The sequence below is a fragment of the Ovis canadensis genome, chromosome 8 (assembly GCF_042477335.2).
Source record: "Ovis canadensis isolate MfBH-ARS-UI-01 breed Bighorn chromosome 8, ARS-UI_OviCan_v2, whole genome shotgun sequence".
Classification (NCBI taxonomy): domain Eukaryota; kingdom Metazoa; phylum Chordata; class Mammalia; order Artiodactyla; family Bovidae; genus Ovis; species Ovis canadensis.
This window is the reverse complement of record NC_091252.1, coordinates 88834532-88842321: the sequence shown is the minus strand read 5'-3', so window position 1 is coordinate 88842321 and position 7790 is coordinate 88834532. Positions and strand designations below refer to the sequence as shown.

At 48.4% G+C, this 7790-nt stretch overlaps 1 protein-coding gene across 1 annotated transcript in view; it reads left to right on the top strand.

Annotated features, from left to right (window-relative positions):
• Nucleotides 1-752: 752 nt before the first annotated feature.
• Nucleotides 753-7790, top strand: part of SYNE1 (spectrin repeat containing nuclear envelope protein 1) — a 495298-nt gene continuing 488260 nt past the window's right edge. The window contains exon 1 of the mRNA XM_069598737.1: nucleotides 753-1192. The gene's annotated coding sequence lies outside the window, so the exon portion shown is untranslated. The remainder of the gene's footprint in view (nucleotides 1193-7790) is intronic.

Sequence of the window (7790 nt, the reverse complement as noted above, 5' to 3'; positions counted from 1 at the left end):
TTGAGTTGCCCACAGTCCTGTTGGACCTGGGCTTCCTTGTTGGTGAAGAGAGACTGTGTTTGACTTTGCTTGGAGACCATAAAACCACAACAAAATAAATTCTTCAGGAGGCTACCCGGCAACCCCAGGATCTCCTCGACACCTTGAGAAGGGCTTGTGATGACAGACTCGCCGAGAGCGCGAGGGAAGAACCTGAAGGCAGTTCTCCAGCGTCATCTGGACGAATAACCGAGAAGAAATATCATTAAGAGGTCGGGTGTCTCCTCAGGAAACCGAAGCTTTATAAACCACAAGAACAAAAGCCTGTATAGTCTGGCCCGTCTCCCTAAAACTGCATGCTACGGAAGAGGTCAGCCGTTAGGATCTTTTTCGAAAGTTGATTGAAAAGGGGCCAGAGAAATGTCCTCAGTGAACCGCATCACTTCCTTCCTGGGACCATCAGCGAACCTCCCCAGCCTTTCAAGATAGGTTCTGCCCTGAAAGGTCAGTCGGGCGGTGGAAATCCCAAGCAAAAGTTAGCAGCCGGGGCAGAGCATCTCCTTCCTGGCGCTCTCGGCCATTTCTTTCCTCCTCGACCCCCGGGGAGGTGGACCGGGGGGAAAGGCTCCCCGAGAAAGACAGAGGCGGAAAGCCTTTGCCGCTGCAGCAAGACGCTGGAGGCGGCCGAGCATCTCCGGGAGGTAGGGGAAGCCGGGGAGGGAGCCTGGGCGCCTGCCCCCAGCGGTGCCGGGGACCAGCGCATCCCGGGCGCCGGGCGCGGGGCGCGGGGAGGGGCGTGGCGGCGCACGGGCCGCGTCGGGAACCTCCCCGACCTTCCCTAGCCGAACCCCAGCGCGGGGGGCGGGTGCGGGGGGTGGCGGGTCGCGGGGAGAGGCCTGAACCCCCCCTCCTCCTCGGGTGCACCCGGAAGGAGGACCCGCTCGCCGAGGGAGGGCAGAGTCGCGGAGCCGCTGGGCGCAGGAGTGAGTGAGCGTGCGAGCGGCCCGAGAGCGCGGCGGCGGGCGATCCGCCACCCGCCGGGGAGTCGGCCCCCTGCGTGCCGTCCTCGGTCACCGGGGCCGCCCGGCGCCCCGCAAAGCCCCGCAGCCGCGCGCCCCGGCTCCCGCCACCGCCGCCGGCCCCCAGCGCGCCCGGCCGCAGCGGCTTCGCCCGCTGCGCTGCCCGGCACCTGGACGAGCCAGAGAGAGAGAAGGTAAGAGAGAGGCTTTGGGTGCCAGCCGAACAAATTGCAGACAGATTGTAAGCAAGTTTGCACTTGCAGGCTCAGGTCGTGCGTGCTTAACGGGAGGGAGAAGGTGGTGATGGTGGCGGTGGTGTGTGTTACGTGTGTGGTACTCGGGGAGATACGGAGGTGGGGGGCGTCCTGCCAGCTTCTCCTACGTACATACTGCTATTAATCTCCGCCTCCCCACCCCGGCTTGACATTTCGGCTTGTGGCACTTCTCCCGGGGTCCAGAGATGCAGAAGCAAAAGGCAGCCGCCTTCTTGTTGCGATGGTCGGGGCTGCTGCTACTATCAGATGGGAGATGTAGGGCGTTGAACAAATTCCAGGAGCCTCCCTTCCTCCACTGACTATTTTAGGAAGGGCTGGGGGAGGGGACATGGGTAGCGCAGCCCCGGGGGCTTGAAGAACCGAGGAGGCCGGGGCTTCAGATTACTCCAGCTGTCGCCTGCGATGGCAGGCAGGCGGAGCCTACGCTAGAGGGCAAGATAACTTTCATCTCCTTTCCAGAAAGACACGTTTCAGACAGATTTTTTGCATCACTGCCAGAGGGAGTTCTGTGAAATGGTGGTTCGCCGAGTGGCAGGTGTATGGCAAAGGGCACGAAAATAATGTAAAATAAAGCAGCTATTAGCCATCAGGGAAAGAAATCCGGTTGAGAAAGGGGGTTTGGAGGACTGTCTGGGATAACAGATCTGAAAGGCTTCAAGTTCAGGCCCTTTTTCATAAATAGAGTCAGGTTCAGCAGGGGTGCGGGGTGGGGGGCGTGGACTGGAGAGGTGAGGACGTGCGGGGCAGTGGGGAGACACCAGCTGCGAGGTTTAGCATCCTAGAATGTTCATTTCTGAGTTTTTCGGTTGGGGATAGAAAACCTGTATGCATCTGAAATTTTTCTGTGCATGTTAAGAAAGTTCAAAATGAGTGATTTTTTTTCCCTCCCTCTTCCTTAATGCTTGTCTATTTTTGTCTTCATCTGAGATCCACTTTTCCAAAGAAAGCATTTGTATGCAGGAGCCAGACTTGTGCAAGAGAAAGTATGATAATTTTCGACTAAGCAAAGGTTGTTAATATGACCCCCATCTGTATAAAATGCTGACTTAACCATGAGTCATGAGGATTGTTCTTGGAGAGGCTTGCTGTTCTCCATGAGCAAAAAGATTAATAGGATGGATAAAAAGTTCCTGACATCACCAGAAAGGTGTCATAAAGCCACATTGCTATTTTGTCTTGCATTTTTTAGTCTGTTTATTACTTTGTGGCAAATTGAGAACAAAAGTGCCCAATCAATGCTAACTGAATATATTTATTTCACACAGAAGATAAAGGCACAGCCTCAGACTGACTCAGATAATAATATTGCTAGCCTTTGGAAATACTTGCTCAGTTATTACATTAGAGCTTCACTTTGATCTGTCTTAACTACTAATGATTTCTTCACAAAATGGTTTATTTCTTTTTTTTGTTGTAAGATTCCGCCCCCCTCCCTCCCCCCCCCCCCCCCCCCCCCCCGCCCCACTTGATTCTTCTCTGCAAAGGAGTAAGGATTGGGAAAAGGTGGTTTGCTGTTTAAAAATGTTCAAGAATTGCTGTGTTCAGTGGGGAGGGTGCTGCAGTAGGACCTGATTTCTGATAATTAGGCAGCCCACACAGCTACTTGGAGGTGAAGGGAGGTGTCGCTGAAACCGGATGTAAGAAGCCCATGACTGGGCAAGGTTGGTGACAACTTCTCCTGCAGGGCAGGCGGCACCAGCCTAGAGACTGCAGCCACACCCTGTGGTCTGAACAGCAGTCTTGCAGGACCCAAGACACCCCTTTGAGCAAATCTGCTTATCTTCTCTTAAAAGTGTTAAATGTGTCCTTCCTTGTGGTCTAAACCAGTGAGAACTTCTATTTGGCACAAAGTGCAGTCTAGACTCTAGCCAAGCTGGGGAGGAAAGGAGCAGATATCTCTGGGCGGGATTTTACACTCCAGGCGAACCGAAAAAAAGTTCAATTATGATACAGTATCTGTCATGCACATCAGCTCTGTACTTTTTTTAGTTATTTCTGCATATTTTTGTTCTTCCAAGGACAGGACCAATTTTTGTTTGTTACCCTGTAATATTTATGAATTGTGGGTGCTTGGTCACATCTGATTCTTTGCAACTCAATGGATTCCTCTGTCCATGGGATTCTCCAGGCAAGAATAGTGGAGTGGGTTACCATTTCCTTCTCCAGAGATCTTCCCAACCCAGGGATTGAACCCACCTCTCCCATATTGGCAGGTGGATTCTTTACCACTGTGCCATCTTGTGGGGAGGTGTAACATTCATAACAGTGAATAATTACCAGCACTACACACTGATAGCCAGTACACAGATGTTAGTAATATATTTGTACTGACTACAGGATATCCCTCTTTTCCCAGCCATTTAACTGTCTTGGTATTCATTAATTAGTGCCATGACTAAAGGATGCATAGAGAAAAACAATAATTAAATGTAAAATTAGACACTATGTGACTCACTCTGGCTAAGGATTGATAGAAGCTGGTGTTGAAATGTATTTATTAGGTTTTAAAATTTTTTGTTTAATAGTGGATTTTAACAGGAGTGAAAGTGAAATCGCTCAGTCGTGTCTGACTCTTTGCGATCCCATGGACTGTAGCCTACCAGGCTCCTCTGTCCATGGGATTTTCCAGGCAGTGGTACTGGAGTGGACTGCCATTTCCTTCTCCAGAGGATCTTCCCAACCCAGGGATCGAACTCGGGTCTCCCACATTGTAGACGGATGCTTTACCATCTGAGCCACCAGGGAAGTATTAATAGGAGTACCGTTGTACATACTGAGACAGCTAATGAAATGCTACATACAGTTGTGAATCTGTGTTTGTTTTATGGTCTCAGTTCATCTTTTTCACCTAGAAATGAGCCATATCATCTCTGGTGGTTGCAGAGGCTGTAACTTTCTGCTGTAGTTTCCTAATACTTAAAAACTTGTTACATTGCCTGAGGATATAGTCTTGTGGCTTAGCAGTGTTTCTTCGGGTGTTGCTGTTCTGTCACTAAGTCGTGCTCGACTCTCTGTGACCCCATGAATTTCGGCAGGCCAGGCTCCCCTGTCCTTCTCTGTCTCCCCGAGTTTGCTCAGATTCATGTCCACTGAGTTGGTGATGCTATCTAGCCATCTCATCCTCTGCATACCCTCTTCTCTTTTTGCCTTTAATCTTTCCCAGCATCAGGGTCTTTTCTACTGAGCTGGCTCGTCTTATCAGGTAGCCAAAGTATTGGAACTTCAGCTTCAGCATCAGTCCTTCCAGTGGATATTCAGAGATGATACTGAATTCTTTTTTAATAGCACAAACAGGAGACTGCTTTAGCAGTCAGTTGTCCATTCTGCTTAGAGACTGGAAAAGTCAAGTTGTAATGATTCACTCCTGTGCTTTTCACAGGTACCGGGGTTAAGAAGAGCCCATTGTTCAGACAGCAGATAGTCTAAATTCCCTCTGCAGCCCACACAATAAATGCAGCAGATGGTATTGATTAGATGTTCTCTTTGCTCCCACAGTACCCTGCATTTTTCCATTACAATACATGACCTACTTTGTTATAATGCTGTTTATATCATCTTTCCCTCTGGAACACAAACTCTAAGGGGGCTTATCTATCTTGTTTACTGCTGTTTACCCAGTACCAGTGTGTCCTTTACACGTGAATTCTCAATGCATTTCTGTATGAAATAATCAGTACAGGAATCTCACCTGTATGTTGTGGTGAGTGGATATTGCTTGCCACTTCATAATCTTAGTTCCTTCTCTGGAGAGGATTTGGAGATGGTCTCCGGACTATTAATTGGTCCATGACCCATCAATGTCTCTCTAATTCTCTCTTCCCAACCCTTTCCACCTCTTCCTTCTCTACCTTCTACAGTATATTGCACCCAATTAAAAACTGTTAATTACCCTGGGGGTAGTGAGCTCACTGATGGTGCTGGACCTTCCTCTGATGTTCTAGTTCTGTAGATCATGCCCACATGGGCAGGAAGAGGCGGAATTAAGAGTCACTTCCATGTCTTTTTAGTCCAGAGTCTGTGCCTTTCTGCAGACCATCTTCCACAGTCGGGGGGTTGTTGAAGATGTGGCTGAGAACCTCCCTACACAGAACCAGCTCAGAATCATCCTGATTGTCAGAACAAAGTGTTAGTCACTCAATTGTGTCTGACTCTATGGGATCCCATTGATTATTTCCTCTGTCCCAGAAATTCTCCAGGCAAGGATACTGGATAGGTTGCCATTCCCTTCTCCAGGGGATCTTCCCAACCCAGGGACAAAACCCGGTTTTGTCCCTTGCAGGCAGACTCTTTACAGTCTGAGCCACCAGGGAAGCCCAATCAGAGCAAAGCTAAGTTTACACTCACATCTTCTAACCTCCCGAACACATATCTTGTAAAACCTCCTTTTACGATCATTGTTTGATTCATTTGAAATTTCTTATCAAATCAAAGGGGCATATTTTCCCCTTTAAATTTCAGTATCAGTAAAAAGCAAGAATATCAGAATTTCACAAAATAGGAAATAATGTGTGTACATGAATGATGAAAGCAAAATATTTAATCTCATGCCCAAAAAGGGAAGGATGTTGCATCAACATCTTTTACTGTAGGGAGGAACAAGTTCTCTGGGGGTTGCCCTGCAGAGGTAAAGTAATGTGAACATTGTTCAGTAAAACAGAAATATGTTCTAGGGGCTAGGATGTGTTCAGGGATGTAGTTGATATCAGTGGGTAGGATGTCAAAGCAACGATAGTTGTGATCTCTGCGCCTGCAAAAGGTTCACAGCGTGGTTAGAGGGAGACGAGACTCACTGGTGAGGGATGTAAGATGAATCGCTCTATCAGAGTGTGGATTGTTGATGCAGAAGGAATGGAGAGAGTTGCTGAAAGTGTGCTGTGTCTAGGTGTGGCTTCACAGGCGGTATGGGTGATGGGTCCAGGAAGCCTTTGGGTTAGATTAGCTGGGAGTGTGAAGGAGTCATTAAGAAACTGCTCAGCAAGAATGTGAGGGCATGAAAGGCAGAGTTTGGGGAAATAATAACTTGCACAGCCGCTCTAGTGCTGAACTCAGCCCATGGAACCATGGCCCACACGGAATCTCAAGTCAGAACCCTGAGAGTCCTCAAGATCCCCTGACGGCCCCACCTCCCGCTTCCTGTCTCCCTTCCCCCACCAATCACCAAGTCCTGCATACCTTGCCTTCTTAAGATGTTTTGGATCTTACCCTCCATTCATTCGCTATCTTGTATAGTCTCTCATCATGTTTCAGCTGGGTCCCTAAGATGCTTTCCTAACTGATCTTCCTGGAGCTTTGTGTTGTTAACCTCAAATACACCCTTTAAAAATGTAGCTGCTGCTGCTGCTGCTGCTGCTGCTATGTCGCTTCAGTCATGTCTGACTCTGTGCGACGGCATAGAGGGCAGCCCATCAGGCTCCCTGGACCCTGGGATTCTCCAGGCAAGAACACTGGAGTGGGTTGCCGTTTCCTTCTAAATTGCACGTGATCGCTTCCAGCTTAAAATCCCTCGGGGTTTCCTGTTGCCTCCTGGGGAATCAGAACCTACTTCTGAGCAGAGCACTCAGCCATCTGGTTGCTCCCTCCTTCTCCAGCCTCAGCCCCAGAATGTCACCTGGTTGAGTCCCTCACTATCTGTCTGTTGGTCAAGCTGTTTCTTGTGTCCATGCCTTTGCTCAAGTTATTCATTCTGCCTGGAATGCATCCCATATTTTTCACCTGGTTAACTCTAACACCTTTACCAAGGCTCAGGGCAGAAGCTGTTCCCTCCCAGGACACTCTCAGAACCTCCAGATTGGTTTAGTACCCATGCTTTATATCCCTCATTTCTGTATTTGCACTTAGCCATGATTTTTTGTTGAATTATCTTTTCTCTATTCTAAGCTTCTTAAACAATAGGTTATGTGTTGTATTCATCCTGTTTATCTAGCACTGAACTCTGGCACTCAGAATGTATTAGTTATACTGTGGAAGTAACACCAGGTACATGAACTAAAGATGGACTCAGAGAAATTCTGAGCTTAATGTTGTTGTTCAGTTGCTAAGTCATGTCCAACTCTTTGTGACCCTACGAACTGCAGCATGCCAGGCTTCCTTGTCTTCACTGTTTCCTGGAGTTTGCTCAAACTAATGTCCATTGAATCAGTGATGCCATCCAACCATCTCATCCTCTGTCATTCCCTTCTCCTCTTGCTCTCAGTCTTTCCCAGCATCAGGGTCTTTTCCAGTGGATCAGTTCTTTGCATCAGGTGGCCAAAGTATTGGAGCTTCAACTTCAGCATCAGTCTTTCCAATGAATATTCAGAGTCGATTTCCTTTAGGATGGACTGGTTTGATCCCCTTGCATTCCAAGGGACTCTCAAGAGTCATCTCCAACACCACAGTTCAAAAACACCAATTCTTCATCACTCAGCCTTCTTTACGGTCCAACTCTCACATGCCTACATGACTACCGAAAAACCATAGCTTTGACTATATGGACCTTTGTGGGCAAAGTGATGTCCCTGCTTTTTAATACACTGTC